The sequence below is a fragment of the Budorcas taxicolor genome, chromosome 11 (assembly GCF_023091745.1).
Source record: "Budorcas taxicolor isolate Tak-1 chromosome 11, Takin1.1, whole genome shotgun sequence".
Taxonomy (NCBI): domain Eukaryota; kingdom Metazoa; phylum Chordata; class Mammalia; order Artiodactyla; family Bovidae; genus Budorcas; species Budorcas taxicolor.
In genome coordinates, this window is record NC_068920.1 from 114288636 (window position 1) to 114309128 (window position 20493).

The 20493-nt window shown below is 40.7% G+C and overlaps 1 protein-coding gene across 1 annotated transcript in view; it reads right to left on the reverse strand.

The window, feature by feature from the left end:
* The window catches only part of CTNNA2 (catenin alpha 2), a 1210173-nt gene that overhangs the window by 143059 nt on the left and 1046621 nt on the right, over nucleotides 1–20493 (reverse strand). The gene's annotated exons all lie outside the window — the stretch shown is intronic.

A 20493-nucleotide genomic window follows, 5' to 3' on the forward strand; every position in this document is an offset into this window, starting at 1 on the left:
ATCTCGACAGGGATAATGAAAGGCCTGACGCTGTAGACCATCTAAAAACAGTACTAAATACAACCAGGAATAGACAACTGAGTTCAAGATTTAGGCAGAAACTCAATCAAGAATGGGCTTCCCAAGTGGATCAGTGATAAAGAATTTGTCTGTTAATGCAGGAGACACACAGAATTGATCCCTGGGTTGGGAAGATCCCCTGGAGAAGGAAATGGCAACCCACTCCAATATTCTTGCCTGGAAAATCCTATGGACAGAGGAGCCTAGTGGGCTACAGTCCATGGGGTTGTAAAGAGTTGGATACAACTGAGCGACTGAGGACACACATATGATCAAGGATAGCTTTCATATATTTCAACATATCTGATATTCATATAGTGTATGTTAGGGCAGGAGTATTATTCTCTATCCATGAAGACGAAAAGGGTATGGAATATTCTTGGACAGTTGGAGACTTCCCAATATCATAATCAAAATCTGTGCTTCTGTGGGTGTTGGAAGAGGGGAATAATTTGACAGATTGGGAAAATGATGTTTCAAAACCAACAGACCAGACTGATCCAATTATTCCATGATAACATTCCACACCTACCCAGAAATCAGCAGCTCACAATGCCTTTAACTAAATGATATTTCATCATTAAACTAAATATATAAGACATTCTCCAAGAATCATCAAAATAATCCACTGTAGTTTTTAATTAATTACTTAATTCCAAGATAACTGTTTTTGCCCTACATCAACATGAATCAGCCACGGATACACATGTGTCTCCCCATCCTGAACCCACCTCCCTCCCTACCCCATCCCTCAAGGTTGTCTCAGAGCACAGGCCTTGGGTGTCCTGCTTCATGCATCGAACTTGCACGTGTCATCTATTTTACATATGGTAATATACATGTTTCAGTGCTATTCTCTCAAATCATCCCACCCTCCATCTTCTCCCAGGAGTCCAAAAGTCTGTTTGTTACATCTGTATCTCTTTTGCTGCCCTACATATAGAGTCGTTACTGTTTTTCTAAATTCCATACATATATTTGTGTTTCTCTTTCTGACTTACTTCACTCTGTGTAATAGGCTACAGTTTCATCTGCTTCATTAGAACTGACTCAAATGTGTTCCTTTTTACAGCTGAGTAATACTCCATTGTGTATATATACTGCAACTTCCTTATCCATTCGTCTGTCGATGGACATCAAGGTTGCTTCCGTGTCCTGCTGTTGCTGCTGCTGCTAAGTCGCTTCAGTCATGTCCGACTCTATAGTGCTGCAATGAACATTGCGGTACATGTGTTTCTTTCAGTTCTCATTTCCTTGGGATTTATGTTCAGCAGTAGGATTGCTGGGTCGTATGGCAGTTCTATTCCCAGTTTCTTAAGGAATCTCCATGCTGTTCTCCATAGTGGCTATACCAAGTTGCATTCCCAACAACATTTTTTAAGAAAGTTCCCTTTTCTCCACATCCTGTCCAGCACTTATTGCTTGTAGACTTTTTGATGATGGCCATTCTGATTGGCATGAGATGGTACTTCATTATGGTTCTGATATGCATTTCTCTAATATTGAGTGATACTAGGCATCTTTTCATGTGTCTATTAGTCACTTGAAGTTTTAAACTATCAAACCACAGGTCATAGTCAATGTTTTCAATATGAATTTCCTTAAGTAAAGCATTTTTAGCTCCACATTCTAAACCATGCTCTCATATCTTGCCTTAGAACCAACTGACTTATTTATTATCTGTCCTATGAAATTATTTTACTTGTACTCCCTAGAAGCAGCTCACTTTTAGGAAATGAATCCTAGTAAACATCTGGTTGAAAAATGAAAGCGCAAGTCACTCAGTTGTGTCCAATTCTTTGTGACCGCCTGGACTGTAGACTGCCAGGCTCCTCTGTCCATGGGATTCTCCAGGCAAGAGTACTGGAATGGGTTGCCATTTCCTACATCAGGGTATCTTCCCAACCCAGGGATCAAACCCAGTCTCCTGCATTGCAGGTGGGTTTGTTACCATCTGAGCCACCAGGGAAGCCCAGAATATATTGCTAGTGCAGTTCATACAGACAAGCCAAATTTCACAGTACCCTCTGATCATAAAATAATTCTGTTACCTGGATAAGTAAGGCAACTATCCAGAACCAGTTTGAGGAAACAAATACTGTCCAGAAAGTGACTTGATATTTATGCAAAGCATAAAAATCCCATCCTTATTAATCCTTTGTGGCAGGATTCTCCCATGCTACTCTCAGATAGAGACATTTTCTCAACAAAACTTACTCGACATTGCCCATCCCCTAGGAGTCTTGTCTTTGACTAACGACTGACCAGTTAGAGCATAAGCAGGTGCCTGTGAGTAGTCCTGTCCTTCTTTAACTTAAAGGGATGGCTCCTGCTGGCAACTTTAAGGACTGGGGCAGCAGGCCCGTGACCACCTGGGCCTCAGGACATTTTCTCCATTCTCTCCATGGCAGCAGTAGATGATTGTGATTACAGACAAACAAATCCTTGACATGAATGGTGACAGAAAGGCACCCTTTCGCAGCTCTAGTGCGCAAATCTTCCGCGGTCCCCAGCCTCCCTGGATCATTACAAGTGAGCTCCTCCTTTGCTTCCTGATGTAGCTGATGGGAAATGAGCCTCCAGGGCTGACAGCTAGAAATTAATTTGATCGATTTATTTTCTGTGTTTCATGTTTCGGGTGCAAATGCTTTCTCCATCCTGATGGAGAACATTTACGCTCTCCCATTCTCAAAAAACAAATTTATCGTGCCTAACTAACTGAACTCTTTTGCTGAAGGTCAGAAACAAATGTTCCCATCCATCTCCCTTTACCATTCTGAGCAACACCACGCTGTTTTCCTTTTTAATTTCAGACTGAAGGAAGATCGCTTTCTAGAGTGGAGCTGGGGTGAGACAGCAATTGGAACTTCGGAGTTTTCTACTGAAAACAGAACTTAGCATGCCCCTCGTGAGAGGAATGAAGCAAAGAAACAAAAGCCTCTCCTGCTCTTCCATGGGAGAGAAATTTTCAGTTATGCCTTAACTCAAGTAGAAGGAATATCATTAGGCAAGGACTATTAATTTACCATTTTTAGACAAGTGGAATCTGGCACCTAATTTGTCTGTATTTCTTGCTCACTTGAGACCAAATTCTGTCCTTGGCAGATAATTTCTGAAGACTGCTGCTGCTGCTGCTGCCAAGTCGCTTCAGTCATGTCCAACTCTGTGCGACCCCATAGATGGCAGCCCACCAGGCACCCCTGTCCCTGGGATTCTTCAGGCAAGAACACTGGAGTGGGTTGCCATTTCCTTCTCCAATGCATGAAAGTGAAAAGTGAAAGTGAAGTTGCTCAGTCGTGTCCAACTCTTCACAACCCCATGGACTGCAGCCTACCAGGCTCCTCCATCCATGGGATTTTCCAGGCAAGAGTACTGGAGTCGGGTGCCATTGCCTTCTCTGTCTGAAGACTGCAGAGGGAACTAAACATGCATGATCAGAACTAAACATGGTTCATCCTAACTTATTTACAGTGAAGGAATCGAGCACAGATTTGTGGACACAATGGGGCAAGGAGAGGGCGGGACGGATTGAGAAAGTAGCACTGACATATATACACTGCCATGTGTAATATAGATAGCTAGTGGGAAGCTGCTGAATAGCGTAGGGAGCTCAGCTCGGTGCTCTGTGATGACCTAGAGGGATGGGATGGGAGGGAGGGGAGGCAGGCTCAAGAGGAAGGGGATATATATAAATTATGACTGATTCACGTTGTAGGGCAGAAACCAAAACAACACTGTAATTTTCCTCCAGTTAAATACATACATTAAAAAAAAATGACTAGCTTTTAGTTAACAGGTAAAATTTTCACATGTCCCTGAGAAAGCAAAATTGATATTCACTCAGTTCAGTTGTTGTGATAAATGACCTATTCCTGTGGGCCGGAGTTAATATGGACATCCTTAATTAGGACACTTCCTTGAACACCAAGCAGATCTGTATCATTCCGTGTTGCCAGCATGTCTCCTATCCCTCCTGGGTCAAAAAAAAAGATTAATCCAAACATGAAAGCTTGAGCCAACAATGAAGGTGTCCTGGCACATTTCTTCAATAGTTTGCTGAGTGAATAAAAAGGCTGATTCCCTAGGAGGTGCTGGTATTGGTGATGGAAGCCCTGGAGGTGGGGCTGAGAGTGGACGCAGCGGTTTATGACCATCTGCCAAAATGTCAGGTCAGAAAGCTGTCCTTCCAGATGTTCATGCGGAACTGCACAAAAGGCACGTGCAACATCTATATCTCCTATGGAAGAAGAAAGAGACCCTGGTGGTGCTAGGGGTAAAGAATCTACCTGCCAATGCAAGAGACGTAAGAAACGTGGGTTTGATTCCTGGGTGGGGAAGATCCCCTGGAGGAAGGCATGGCAACCCACTCCAGTATTCCTGCCTGGAGAATTCCATGGACAGAGACGTTTGGCGAGCTGCAGTCCATAGAGTTGTAAAGAGTTGGACACAATTGAAGCACCTTAGCATGGAAGAAGCTTCTTGAAGATACTAAATATAGCCATTCATTCAGTTTGGAATAATGTTTAAGAAAAAATATCTGTTCACTGTTAGAACCAGAGGGCTAACTTTTAAGGGGAGGGGGCAGAGCTGTGTGAGGTGGGGCAAGCAGGAAGTTTTCACGGCAGAGAGCCTGCTGCCCTCAGTACAGGGGCATAGCTGAGACAAAATGGTAAAGGGAACCAAGTCTGTGTCTAGGTCACCTAAAAGGCATCTTTCAAACAGGCATCCAATCCCTTCCTGTTGTCTTCTTCCCTTCTCTGCTCCTGTTCTGGAAAAGCACTCTAATGTTGCTCAGATATGGCCTCAAGGGACCAAAAGGGGATGCAGAGAAGCTGATCAATTCAGTGTGGAAACAAAGCTTTCTTGAGCACATCAGTATCAATGACAGACAGGCAAGGAAGTTCTCATCTGCCTCGAGCAGTGCTCTGGGGTGATGAACCCCATTGGCAGTTTCTAATGAGAAGGACACCATCCAAACACCTGATCTGGAGAAAAGGAGCCCAGTGAGAAGAAGGAGTGATGCTGAAGCTGAAACTCCAGTACTTTGGCTACCTGATGTGAAGAACTGACTCACTGGAAAAAACTCTGATGCTGGGCAAGATTGAAGACAGGAGAAGGGGACGACAGAGGATGAGATGGTTAGAGAGTATCACCAATTCGATGGACATGCGTTTGAACAGGCTCTGAGAGTTGGTGATGGACAAGGAAACCTGGGGTGCTGCAGTCCATGGGGTTGCAAAGAGTTGGACATGACTGAGAGACTGAACTGAACTGAGAAGTGAGAGAGGAGAAGAGGAGGAGAGAGAAGACAGAGGAAAAAAAAGTACAAAGTGAGGTGATTAAAAAGAAAATACACTCCGATTTTAGTAAAGAAAAGTCAAATCTGGTTCCTTTTATCTGGACTTAGGAATGTGTTTGTGCCTGACTATAAAGATGAAATAAAAAGAGGTGCATTGCTTTGCCATTCATATGGAATCCGAAGCCTCGATTGACTTTGGCTAAAGCCACCAGACCTTGGCTATTATCCTTTTCAGCTTTGTTTTCCACAAAGCAGAACAAGGAGTAAATTAGGTCTTCAGTTTCTGTGTTTCTTTAGAAATCTGAGCTCATGCGGTGAATAATGGAAAACACATTTCAAATTTAAAGAACACATAATGAAAGTTTCTTTTCAGAGTTAAGAGAAGGATAAATGCTTTCTCATCCTAATGCAGCTCAAGAGAAAAAGATTCCAACGTCAGCCCCTGGCAATTGAAATCATCAATTTCTAGAAAAATACAGAGGCAATAGTATTTTTGAGGTATCAAAAACTTATCTAAGGCTTGGTGCTCCTTTTTGAATCTCAACTTTAGCTTCTGAGGCAGAAGTACCATTATGTTTTTCTGACCCTTCCCAAAGTATAAAAGAGGAGACTGTTTTGTTCTTTTCCATTAGCCATTAATTTATCATCTTATCTCTTTTATCACAGAGACACAGGAAGAGAAATTTCTATCGGAGAGGAACAGAGCTGGGTATTGTCTTGGTGATGAGAAAAGGATTTGTAGAATTCTGGGGGAAAATATCTTATTTGAAACTCATAACGATGGGCCTGGAAATGTGCAGTTTCCAACAGGAAATAGCAAAAAGGGTGCCAGTTCACATAGAAATTATAGGTACCACGAGATTTATTTCATACGTCGAGACTTTCAGTTCCCCTAAGAATGTGTGTTACAAATCTCTCCACAGAAGTAGAAATCAAAGGACTTGAAGCCTCTCTCTTTAAAAACTAGTCACCTAACAGAGTGAGTGCTGAAATGGGCTAAAAAATTCACAATCTGGCTGGGAAATCAAATACAAACTCTCAAAAACAAACAATCAAAAATTAAGATTGTGAAGAAGTACAGAGAAATTAAAACTGAGTGCCCAGTAGTTGATGAGAAGAAGAATGTGACTCAGGAAAAGAGAGAGGGACCCAAAATGGGGCCTGGCTGCTTGCTGCTCAAAAGCCAACAAAGAGCCAAGGTTAGTGGAAAGGAAAGCTTATTTTATTTTTGATGCTGGAAATAGGGGGTAGGAGGTGGGAGTCTTGTCCAAAGGCTGACTCACTCTCTTCCAAAACCAATAGGCAAGAGCTTTTATAGGTGGAGAGAGGGGTCTACATAAGAAACAACACAGTCAGCTCTGACAATCCTACTGAACTTTGTTATTGGTGGCCTGACCAGTATCACCTTGGGTAGTTCTTTTAATTTTTATTGGAGTATAGTGGTTTTACAATGTTGTGCTATTTTCTGCTGTACAGCAAAGTGAATCAACCATATGTATACACATATCCCCTCTTTTTTGGATTTCCTTCCCATCTTAGGTCACCACAGAGCACTGAATAGAATTTGATTGTTTTAAGTACAGTTAATCTTCAGTTCCAAGGTCAATTTGTTCCCATTTCTTTGAGGCCAATTCTCAAAATTGTGGCAGCTTATGTCACGGCTACAGTCTGGTTACCATGTAATTAACGTCTTCCATCTGGTGGCAGTTTCAGTATCTATAAGACAGCTCACAGGATATGGTTCAGAATATTCTCTATAGCCTTTGAAAAGGAACTAAAGGTCCTTGACTATTCTTAAAGACTAAACTATTATGCTTTGGTCTCCTTTGGCTGTGTTCCTGTTTCCACATTTTCTCACTTCTCTGATTAAACTTATTCTTTGGCTACAGTTTTTCCACAGACAAAAGGCAGGCTGAGGATACAGGGGTAAATGTCATAGGGTCCTGCTCCATTTCATTACAGAATAATTATAAATAAATTACAAATACTGAAGAAGAAATACCCATCTATGTATAAAGGGAAAAATCCAGGGAATAGAGGTGTCCTAACACTACCCTATGGTATCATTAGCTTTCCTCACCAAGATTTGACTTTTCTCGTCTCTCATAGCATAGTAGGCTTACAATACCTCCTTTCTAGTGGTTAGGAGGCCATGCGACTAGTTCTGACTAATGAGAATGGAAGTTTTAAATGTTACTTCTGTGCTAAAAGTGAGATCCTCTAGGGCTTTCATTCCCTTTTGGATGTGAGTAGCAATTTTGGACATGACAGCACTGAGATTTTGCAGAGTGTTTTGTTAATGCAGTATAGTCTAATTTATCCTGGCTGATATGCAGCCATAGATTTGATAAAAGAAATACAAAGCCATGTAGTGGCCAAAGAATACCTCTTGAGGAAAATAGAAGAAATCATATACAAAACTAACATAGTATCTAATAGGAATTCTTGTCTCTATGGAGAATATACCTGAGGTGGTGCAGAGAATCTGCCAAGAATGAGCTCACCAACAGTTGCTAAATCCCAGCTAAACAACTACTATCTTCAGAAAAATAAAGAAAGAAACTTAGGCTGTATCTCTTAGAATTAAGTGTTGGGAATAAAACTGAAGGAAGAGAATAAGCCAGATGGTATTTTTCTTTCTACTTTACATTTATGTTCCTGAGAGAGGAGCTAAGGGGGTGTCCATAGTTATGCATCTGGGATCATATGGTAACAACCACAAGATACTGCCATGCAAGGGAGCATCTTCAACCAAACAAAAAAGGAGCACTGTGGGCATGTTCTCTTACGTAAACAAGGGAGTCAAGATTCAAAACATAAGAGAAAGAGAAAAATATCCCCCAAAGAGCTCAAATCTATACATTGTCCTCTTTGTTTTAATGGATAACGTTTAATGGATAATGTTTGGAGGATAACTGTCTTAAAATGTTGGTTTCTGTCATACAACAAGGTGAATCAGCTATAGCTGTACTTATTTGCTCAGTCCTGTCCAACTCTTTGTGATCCCATGGATTGTAGTCTGCCAGGCTCCTCTGTTTATAGGAATTCTCCAGGCAAGAATACTGGATCAGGTTGCCACGTCCTCCTCCAGGGGATCTTCCCAACCCAGGGATTGAACTCATCTCTCCCACATTGCAGGCAGAGTCTTTACCAGCTGAGCTACCAGGGAAGCCCTGAATCAGCTGTAAGTATACATAAATCCCTTCCCTCTTGAGCCTCCCTCTAGGTCATCACAGAGTTCCAAGCTGGGCTCCCAGTATTATACAGCAGCTTCCCAGTAGATATCTCTTTTACATGTGGTAGTGTATATATGTCAATGCTACTTTCTCAATTCATCCTACCCTCTCCTTCCCCCGATATGTCCACAAGTCCATTCTCTATGTCTGCATCTCCATTCCTTCTCTGCAAATACATTCATCAGTACTATTTTTCTAGATTCTGTGTACATGCATTAATATGATAATAATTGTTTTTTTCTTTCTGACTTATTTCACTCTTTATAATCGGCTCTAGGATCATACACCCCACTACAACTGACTCATTTGTTCCTTTCTATGGCTGAGCAATATTTCATTGCATTTGTGTACCACAACTTCTTCATCTATTCATCTGTCTATGGACATCTAGGTTGCTTCCCTCTCCTGGCTATTGTAAATAGTGCTGCAGAGAACAATGGGGTATTTGTGTCTTTTTGAATTGTGGTTTTCTCAGGGTATATGCCCAGTAGTGGGATAGATGGGTCATATGTAGTTTTATTCCTAGTTTTTTGGAATTTCCACACTATTCTCCATAGTGGCTGTGCCAATTTACATTCTAGTGCAGGAGGGTTCCCTTTTGTCTACATCCTCTCCAGCATTTACTGTTTGTAGACTTTTTGATGATGGCCATTCTGATTAGTGTGAGGTGATACCTCATTGTAGCTTTGATTTGCATCTAGTGGCTCAGAGGTTAAATCGTCTGCCTGCAATGCGGGAGACCTGGGTTCGATCCCTGTGTTGGGAAGATCCCCTGGAGAAGGAAATGGCAACCCACTCCAGTATTCCTGCCTGGAGAATCCCATGGATGGAGGAGCTTGGTGGGCTGTAGTCCATGAGTTGCAGAGTCGGACACAACTGAGCGACTTCACTTCACTAATAATGAGTGATATTGAGCTCCTTATCATGTGTTTATTGGCTATCTGCATGCTTTCTTTGGAGAAATGTCTGTTTAGATCTGCCCATTTTTTGATTGGGTTGTTTGTTTTTCTGATACTGAGCTCTTATATATTCTGGAGATTAATCCTTTGTCAGTTGCTTCATTTACAATTTTCTCCCATTCTGAGAGTTATCTTTTCAGCTTGTTTCAGTTTCCTTTGCTGTGCAAAAGCCTTTAAGTTTAATTACATCCCACTTGTTTATTTTTGTTTTATTTCCATTAATCTAGGATATGGGTTATAGAGAATCTTGCTGTGATGCATGTCAAAGACTATACTAACTATGTTTTCCTCTAAGAGCTTTATGGTTTTCAACTTTACATTTAAGTCTTTGATCCATTTTGAGTTTATTTTTGTGTATGTTGTTAGGAATTGTTCTAATTCCATTCAGTTTTCCCAGAACCACTTATCGAAGAGTGTCTTTTCTCCACTGCATATTCTTGCCTCTTTTTTCAAAGATAAGGTGCCCATAGGTGCAAGGGTCTATCCCTGGGCTTTCTATCTTGTTTCATTGATCTATATTTCTGTTTCTCTGCCAGTACTATATACTGTCCTGATTATAGTAGCTTTGTTGTATAGTCTGAAGTCAGGAAGGTTGATTCCTCCAGCCCTGCCTTTCTTTCTTAAGATTTCTTTCACCATTTGTAGTCTTTTGTGTTTACATATAAATTCTAAAAATTTTTGTTCTAGTTCTGTGAAAAATGCCATTAGTAATTTGAAAGAGATTGCATTGAATCTGTAGATTGCTTTAAGTAGAATAGTCATTTTCACAATACTGATTCTCCCCAAAGGAAAACAGTTGTAGCACAAGTCATGCATTCTGAAAGGGGCAAAAATTGTTTCCTGGTGCAGTGAGGGCAGATATTACAAGGGCACATGGCCCTCTGCTATGCATAAACAGATATACAAGTATATGTGGTATTAACATTATATGTTAATGTTGAGCTACTAGGGAAGGCAACGTTATATGTAGGAGGTAATTAGGGAAAAACATTTTTTAAAAGCTTCTATTGAGATCTATAAAGAATAATGCTTTTTAAAAAAGGTTAAGAAACACTAGTGCAGATGAAAAAACATGATATTTTAGAGGAAAAATAACCATACATGGAAAGGGATTAAGACATATATTTATAGTCATGTACATGTGCTGAAGCAGAATATATGTATATAATAAACCAGGTCACCCTGAAATGGCATTAAGAATTAAAGGAAACTTTAATATTTATCCTGAGTCTTACTGGAAAAGAACCATGTCCTATCTTCTATATATGACCCAGAAGCTCATCAGAGAATGCCTGCCCTATCTTCACTCATTCAAACACTTTGCAGCAGTGTCATCCAAAAGTTTATATTCCATACCTACACAGCCTCAGCCATGGAATTACGCCCATTTTTTTCTTTGAACTTTTATTTTTAAACTTGCTTTTTTAAATGGTCCTGTACATATGGTTATATGTCCTATTTTTCTTTTCTTCATTATTAAGAACTCCAAGAGGTTATAGTCAGTTTTTTCCAAGTCCCTTTATTTATTTTTAATTCTGATATTACCTAACAGATGAGAATTAAATCCAGAGCAAAAGCCACCATTAGGACTTCTTATCTACTCTCAACACAGCCATTTTGGTTAAAGCATTCTACACTGTACTAGATACTATTATTTCTAAAAGATATGGATATATAGTTGCTAATGGAGAAGGTGAAATAGACAGTCAGTATTAAATTTGATCATGGTCACAATTCTGTAATTTGTACTAGGAATCTAGTAATTTATCCCCTACTAGCAAACTACAGAAAACAACTGAACACCTCTTCTTTTAATCCTTGCCCAGATTTTGTCTAATATGTTCCCATCTTGAGGTTTAAGAAGTTTTTAAGTTAAATATAGTTGATTTACAATAGTATGAGAGTTTCAGATGTATAGCAAAATGGTTCAGTGATACATGTATCTACATTGTTTTTTTCCATTACAGATCATTACAAGATATTGAATATAGTTCCCTGTGCTATGCAGTAAATCCTTGAATCTTATCTATTTTATGTATAGTGGTTTGTATCTGCAATCCCATTCTCCTAATTTATCCTCTCCCTCCTCCCTTTCTCCTTTGGTAACCATAAATTTGTTTTCTACATTGTGATTCTGTTTCTGTTCTGTGTATAGATTCATCTGTATTCGTTTTTAGATCCCACAGAAAATGATACATGATATTTGTCTTTCTCTGTCTGATTTACTTCATTTAGTATGATATCCTCTAGGTCCATCTACGTTGCAGCAAAAGGCAATACTTCACTCTTTTATGGCTGAGTAATACTCCACTGTATATATGTACCACATCTTCTTTATCCATTCATCTGTCAATGGACACTTGAGTTGTCTCCATGTCTTGGCTATTGTAAATAGTGCTACTGTGAATATCAGGGTGTGTGTATCTTTTCAAGCTATAGTTTTCATCTTTCATGATATAAGCCCAGGACTGAGATTGCTGGATCATATGGTAGCTTTATTTTTAATTTTCTAAGGAATATCTATACTTTTTTTGATAATGACTGCACGAATTTACATTCCCACCAACAGAGTAGGAGGGTTCCCTTTTCCTCACACTTTTTTTGACAATGGCCATTCTGATTGATGTGAGGTGTGAGGTGATACCTCACTGTGGTTTTGATTTGCATTCCTGTAATAATCAGTGATGATGAGCAAGCTTTTCCTGTGCCTGTTGGTCACCCATGTGTTTTCTTTGGAGATATGTCTGTTTAGGTCTTCTGCCAGAAGAGAACATAGACAAAACTTTTTTGGACATAAATTGTAGCAATATTTTCTTAGATCAGTCTCCCAAGACAAAAGAAATAGAAGAAAAATAAAAGTGGAAACTAATTAAACTTAAAAGCTTTTGCACGAAAAAGGAAGCCATCAACAAAAAGAAAAGACAACATACACAATGTGAGAAAATATTTGCAAAAGATACAACTGACAAGGGGTTAATATCCAAAACATACACAGGTCTTAGATGGCTCCATGTCAAAAAAAAAAAAAAAATCCAAACATCTCAATCAAAAGATGGGCAAAAGAAGTTTAAGAATTTTGATAAAAATATACATTTTGTCAATATACAAAGCTCATGTTATAAAGGAGAGAGTCTTGGCCCATAGATGTATTAAAAAGAAGTGGTAAGGATATGACTGCTTGAAGAGGTGAACTTTGCACCAGAGAGAATATGTGCCAGACACAAGAGGTATGCTCTGCACTCACCTATAACCATGGCAGACAATTAACAACCCTAGCATCTTGCCCATTGTGCCTGGATGTGTCTTCACTATCATTTTAAACAAAAGCTTTTGAACCACACAACTGATATTATTAGACAAGTAAAGTTTATCTTGGAAGAAAGATCTTTAATAGTTCTCCATGTCTGAAACTGTGATTATATATACTATATTTATGCTTTTAGGCTAGCCCAACCTAATGGGCAGTAGTAGAGAATCCATCTACACAAGAGATGCAGGTTCAATCCCTGAGTCAGGAAGATCCCCTGGAGTGGGAAATGGGCAACCTGCTCCAGTACTCTTGTCTGGAAAATTCCATGGACAGAGGAGCCTGGTAAGCTAAGTCCATGGGATTGCAAACAGTCAGACACGACTGAGCACACACACAAACACATACACAACCTGATGCACACTGAGGATTCATGTACAGTTCAGCAGGTGTAAAAGAGGGAGAATGAATATTACAAGTGCTTACTAGTTTACTTCTCAGTGAAAGACTAGATACTCAAAAGCTGAGGCTTTCCATATTAACTTCTGTACTTATTCAATGATTCTTTGCAATTATTTTGTGAGTAGCCACAAATGCCTTTCTTCTTTTCTTGATGAGGGATGGGACTAAAATACAAGTGTCTTGGAAAAGACAACATAGTGGCTTTTGCTAACAAAGATATAAATAACCATGAGGAGATTCACTTCTGTGAGTGGAATTGATAAAGAACATGCAGTCCACACTCCTCTGCTACGGACTCAGAGAGCATAATAGGAGCAGGGTGGTGAAGACACAGCTGAACATTTAGCAGAACTTCAGGCTCAGCTCCAGGATTACAGATGCTACTGTTTTATTCTGTAACTCATATACCACAAAAACCCTATATTCTTGCCCTGAACCCTAAAAGTCTTTCTTTCTCAGGTTTCTTGCTTGAAAGTCAATTTATTTTCAATGACCCAAATGCCCTTTTAACTAATGATCATTGATAAATTACAGAGAATATGACCAATTTTACAGCAGACATACAGAAGCAAAAACTAAAGCCATGCCTCCTCCTAAGAGATAACCGAGAAAACCATTAGCAGGTATGGTATACAAGGTGAGGGCTACCCTGGTGGCTCAGTCAGTTAAGAATTTGCCTGCAATGCAGGAAACCTGGGTTCAATCCCTGGGTTAGGAAGATCCCCTGGAGAAGGAAATGGAAAACCACTCCAGTATTCTTGCCTGAAGAATTCCATGGACAAATGAGCTTGGCAAGCTACCGTCCATGGGATCACAAAGAGTCAGACACAACTGAGTGACTAACACATAGAAGGTGAAGGCACCTTGGTTGTTGAGTTGAGCCCTGAAAGGAGAACTGGGAAAACTCCAGTCAGATATGTTTTGAGTCTGAGAGGTAGGTCAGTAGGCATGGGAAACAAGGTGGAAGATAGAAACTATTGGAACAGGAGACAGATAAATAAGAAAACTTCAGATTACAGTAAAATATGTCAAATGAAAGATGATGAGGTGTGACGTAGGAGGCAATAGAAGGACAATTGGAAGGGTATCATGATAGGTCTTAAATCAACTAGATCCAGTTTTGTAGGGTTTTTGGTAATACAAGTCAATGAGTACCTGGACACACACACACACACACGCAAAACCTTTAAGTACACCAAGGAATTCATTACAAAGTTAACAGGGAGTTATTGATTTCATAAGCTAAATATTTTTTTATTGAGTGTCTATCATGTGTCATAAACTAAACTCTGCAGGCTGCTAAAATTAATGGAACAGAGACATGGACCTGTAGAGAATCACAACAGAATCATCAGGGATGGAGGGGAAAGAAAAAAGGTGGGTCAACAAACCTAATAAAGGATACAGTGCAATGAGCAGACCTGAGGAAGCCTTTATTTCTGTCCTGAGAAGCTCTGTGGGATAGATACTGCTCTTCTTGCCAGCCCAGTCTCAGCCCTATGACAAAAGTGCAAAGAAGAGTTGATGTGAGGTCAGAAGGAAAGCCTGGCTTCCAATCCAGCTGCTATTACCCTATTACCCATATGTGGAGACAAGTAGGGCTATCCAATAACTGAGTGTGCTGCCCATCAATAAGCTAAATGCACCTGATGGCATCTATTCTCCTATAAGGAGCGAACACACTCTCCCAGGGGCCTGGGATCCTCTCAGCCATGCTAAACATGGCTTCAAAAACCTGGGGACACCAAAGTTTTCAGGTGCCAAGCAGCTGGCATCTCCCAGCATTCTCTTAAACAGAAGACATCTACGTTCAGTTCAGTTCAGTTCAGTTCATTCACTCAGTCATGTACGACTCTTTGCGACCCCATGAATCGCAGCACACCAGGCCTTCCTGTCCATCATCAACTACCAGAGTCCACCCAAACCCATGTCCATCGAGTCAGTGATGCCATCCAACCATCTCATCCTCTGTTGTCCCCTTCTCCTCCTGAACTCAATCTTTCCCAGCATCAGGGTCTTTTCCAATGAGTCAGCTCTTTGCATCAGGTGGCCAAAGTACTGGGGTTTCAGCTTCAGCATAGTCCCTCCAATCAACACCCAGGACTGATCTCCTTTAGGATAGGCTGGTTGGATCTCCATGCAGTCCAAGGGACTCTCAAGAGTCTTCTCCGACACCACAGTTCAAAAGCATCAATTCTTCGGTGCTCAGCTTTCTTTACAGTCCAACTCTCACATCCATACATGACCACTGGAAAAACCATAGCCTTGACTAGACGGACCTTTGTTGGCAAAGTAATATCTCTGCCTTTTAATATGCTGTCTAGGTTAGTCAAAACTTTCCTTCCAAGGAGTAAGTGTCTTTTAATTTCATTGCTGCAATCACCATCTGCAGTGATTTTGGAGCCCCGCAAAATAAAGTCAGCCACTGTTTTCACTGTTTCCCCATCTATTTCCCATGAAATGATGGGACCAGATGCCATGATCTTCGTTTTCTGAATGTTGAGCTTTAAGCCAACTTTTTCACTTTCTTCTTTCACTTTCATCAAGAGGCTCTTTAGTTCTTCACTTTCTGCCATAAGGGTGGTGTCATCTGCATATCTGAGGTTATTGAGATTTCTCCCAGCAGTCTTGATTCCAGCTTGTGCTTCTTCCAGCCCAGCACTTCTCATGATGTACTCTCTGCATATAAGTTAAATAAGCAGGGTGACAATATACAGCCTTGACGTACCCCTTTTCCTATTTGGAACCAGTCTGTTGTTCCATGTCCAGTTCTAACTGTTGCTTCCTGATCTGCATACAGGTTTCTCAAGGGGCAGGTCAGGTGGTCTGGTATGTCCATCTCTTTCAGAATTTTCCACAGTTTATTGTGATGAACACAGTCAAAGGCTTTGGCACAGTCAATAAAGCAGAAATAGATGTTTTTTTGGAACTCTCTTCCTTTTCCCACAATCCAGCGGATGTTGGCAATTTGATCTCTGGTTCCTCTGCCTTTATAAGTCCAGTTTGAACATCTGAAAGTTCATAGTTCACGTATTGCTGAAGCCTGGCTTGGAGAATTTTAAGTATTACTTTACTAGCATGTGAAATGAGTGCATCTACATTTAGTCTGCCTTTTTTTTCTGAGCCCCATGTATCAATTTATCTACATGAGATTACTCCAACATTTACCCCACAAAAATGCATAACGGGCAGGAGAGTGTCCCACCCCTCAGGTCCTCCTGCCTGATGTCCTCATTGCTGGCCTCAGCACACCTCTCTGAGGAGTAATGAGGGAACAAGGACAGCAAGCCTTCTCTTATTCTTCCTTGGCTGACAAATGTACCCACTGAGACTCTTCCTAAGACCAGACCTTATACTCTGTCACCCCAAGCAACATGTAGCAAATCACTGAACCTCCCTAAGCCCCTTAGCATGTGTGTGTGAGTGCTAAGTTGCTTCAGTTGTATCTGACACTTTGTGACTGCATGGACTGTATCCTGCTCCCAGGCTCCTCTGTCCATGGGATTCTCCAGACAAGAACACTGGAGTGGGTTGTCATGTCCTCCTCCAGGGGGTCTTCCCAATCCAGGGATTGAACCCACATCTCTTATGTCTCCTGTGTTGGCAGGCAGGTTCTTTAACATGAGCACCACCTGGGAAGCCCTTTTGCATCAGAAGAATGAGGAAAATAAAGACCTCCCCAACCTACTTCACAAGGGAGTAGTGACAATTTGAGGAACTTTGTAAATCAAAATGTGCTATACTCATGTGGTGGGGAGGGGTACTTTTATCATAAAGGAATGAAGAGTCACTGAGCACAGACTCTGTGGTTGGCACCTAAACCTTCTGTTTACTACACACTGCTGTTTAGTTTGATCCACAGATAATCAAAGGTAGATTAGAGGCATATATAAAACAACATGGAAAAACAAAAGGGAAAAATAAAGATCAGAGAAATAAAAGTAAACAGGAACATTACAATGTGGGTGTGTCATCCACAAGCATGCTGAGTCACCAGTCTGGCCCAAAGCTTCCTGGAGTGCAAAGTCTAGGGGAAGCATGTTGCCATTGACAGCAAGAAAAGAGCCTATAATTCCTAAGAGGGGACATTGTTTCATGGAAGAAACTCACCGTGAAGAGATCACAGTTTTCTCCTGTACTTTCCACCATAAATATAATCTTGAGTTTCTTAGCATAACTCCCATAGATCAGTTCAAGGAAATCTCTTCCATAGAGAACCTAGTGCTCGTGATCTGATCAGAGTTGATTCACACATAAAATACAAAGAAGGAAAGTTCATAATTTTAGGGTAAAGAGATGAATCTTTTAAAAAAAATCTGTGCACCTTTAAGTACCTTTTCTTTAGAAAGCTTCTAGAAGGTTCCCAGCTCACATTTAATCAGCAAGTGCAAAAGTTGGGATTGGACTTAGATATCTTTCAGTGCCATTCCCATTTTACTAAAAAAAAAAAAAAAAAAATTGAGGCCACCAGATGGGAAATCTCTTCTAAAATGACAGGCACCTTCATTGCCAAGACTAATCCAGGTCTGGTCTCCTCTAGTATGCAGTAAACTGCTGTTCCCCCAGCTTTGAGCAATGTCAGTGCCTCTCCTGTGGCTTACAAGACATGGTGCTCATTCATTGCCCCATCACTGCCCGTTGGGTCTTACTACCTGGACAGAAAGCTCTTCAAGACAAATTCGTTTTCATCCTCATAGCACTTAGCCCAGAACTGGCAACCGAGTAGATGCTCAACACTGCCTGAGTAATGGATGTGAGTTGAAATAAATTGAGTGCTTTTCATTAAAACTTGAAGACCCAGCTCAAGTGCCAAATTCCAGTCTGTTCCTCAGTTCCTAGCAGTAAGCAAACCTACTGGAGGACAGCAGTGACATTTATGAATACCAGAACCAAGTGATATTTTTCAAAAAAATTTCAGCCAGAATTAAAAAAACATTAGCACTTTTACCTTCAGCTCCATCTCTTATGAGTCGGACGTACTGCACAAATACAAAATTATAAGGTAGGTAAACTTGATGCAAGTTTTCTCTTGAAAGATTAAGACTAATTAAGCAGGCAAAGAAGTTCTATATCATGAAGACTTTTAAATGTATACAAAAAAATCAAAGAATATGGGGGACTATTTCAGGTTACACAGAATCGTAAAGATCAATTTTCTAATACCATCAAAAAAAAGGAAAAGGATGAAATGAAAAAGTTGCCTAAACAATGATGATTATTATATTTATTACATATCAGGTACTTCCTAAGTTTTTTACACATCTCCATGTTTAATCCTTACAGCACACCTAAGAGGTAGATATTACTGTTATCAGCATTTACAGATGGAGAAACTAAGGTGCCAAATGTTTCAGTTACCATGGTAACCTAACCTATCTGGCTCAGGATTCCAACCCATGGGTATCTAACTGGGAACTATATGTTTCTAGACTAAAATTATTCCTAAGAACAATCGTTAACATATATTGAGCATTTACGATCTTCTTACTATTCTAGCCAAGAAGTTTTGCACAGATCACATAGGTAGTAATGGAGCTAAGACTTGAACTGAGGCAAACAGGTTTCTGTACCTTTTTCTGTACACTATAGTCCAGAGGATGAGATGGTTGGATAGCATCACTGACTTAATGGACATGAGTTTGAGCAAACTCCAGGAGATAATGAAGGACAAGGAAGCCTGGTGTGCTGCAGCCCATGGGGTTGCAGAGTCAGACACAACTTAGCAACTAAACAATAACAATGCTATAGCTCCTTCCCTAAGAGGGAAACAGGTGAAAAAGCGTGTTTGAACTCTTATCCATCCCTCTCACATTAGATCTCCTTAAGAACTTCCTCATCTCTAGCCTAAATTATTTCCGTGTGCGTGTGTGTGCTCAGTTGTGTCTAACTCTTTGCAACTCTTTGCGACTCTTTGAACTGTAGTCTGCCTGGCTCCTCTGCCCATGGAATTTTCCAGGCAAGAATACTAGAGTAGGTTGTCATTTCCTAACTCCAGGGATCTTGAGGACCCAGGGACTGAACCTGTGTCTCCTGAGTCTCCTGCATTGGCAGGCAGAGTCTTTACCAACTGTGCCTCCTGGGGAAAACTATTTCTGCAGCCTCCTCATCAGCCTCCTCCTTCCAGGCCTGCTCTCTATATTCCTTCCCATCCATTAAGCCTGTGAGACAGATACTACACAGGACCCACCTTAGAGCAGTTTGGCTTTTAACATGGGGCTTCCCTAATGACTCAGATGGTAAAGAATCTGCCTGCAATGTAGGAGACTCAGATTCGATCCTTGGGTGGGGAAAATCTTCTGGAGAAGGGAGTGGCATCTCACTCCAATATTCTTGCCTGGAGAATCCCATGGACAGAGGAGTTGGGTGGGCTACAAAGAGTCAGACATGATTGAGCAACTAATGCTTTTTTGTTGTTATTGTTAGACACTACCCTGCCCCAAACCCTTCAGTCATTCCCCACCCCCAAGCAAAGCTCTGGAATCCTTAAAGTCGCTCAGTGGGCCAGTCATTTATCTAGATCCTTTCTCCTGTTTAATAACAAACTGTGGAAAATTCTGAAAGAGATGGGCATACCAGACCACCTGACCAACCTCTTGAGAAACCTATATGCAGGTCAGGAAGCAACAGTTAGAACTGGACATGGAACAACAGACTGGTTCCAAATAGGAAAAAGAGTATGTCAAGGCTGTATATTGTCACCCAGCTTATTTAATTTATATGCAGAATACATCATGAGAAGTGCTGGGCTGGAAGAAGCACAAGCTGGAATCAAGATTCCTCGGAGAAATATCAATGACCTCAGATATGCAGACGACACCACCCTTATGGCAGAAAGTGAAAAGGAACTAAAAAGCCTCTTGATGAAAGTGAAAGAGGAGAGTGAAAAAGTTGGCTTAAAGTTCAACATTCAGAAAACGAAGATCATGGCATCTGGTCCCATCATTTCATGGGAAATAGATGGAGAAACAGTGGAAACAGTGTCAGACTTTATTTGGGGTTGGGGGGGGGGCTCCAAAATCACTGCAGATGGTGAATGCAGCCATGAAATTTAAAGACGCTTACTCCTTGGAAGGAAAGTTATGACCAACCTAGATAACATATTCAAAAGCAGAGACATTACTTTGCCAACAAAGGTCCGTCTAGTCAAGGCCATGGTTTTTCCAGTGGTCATGTATGGATGTGAGAGTTGGACTGTGAAGAAGGCTGAGCGCCTAAGAATTGATGCTTTTG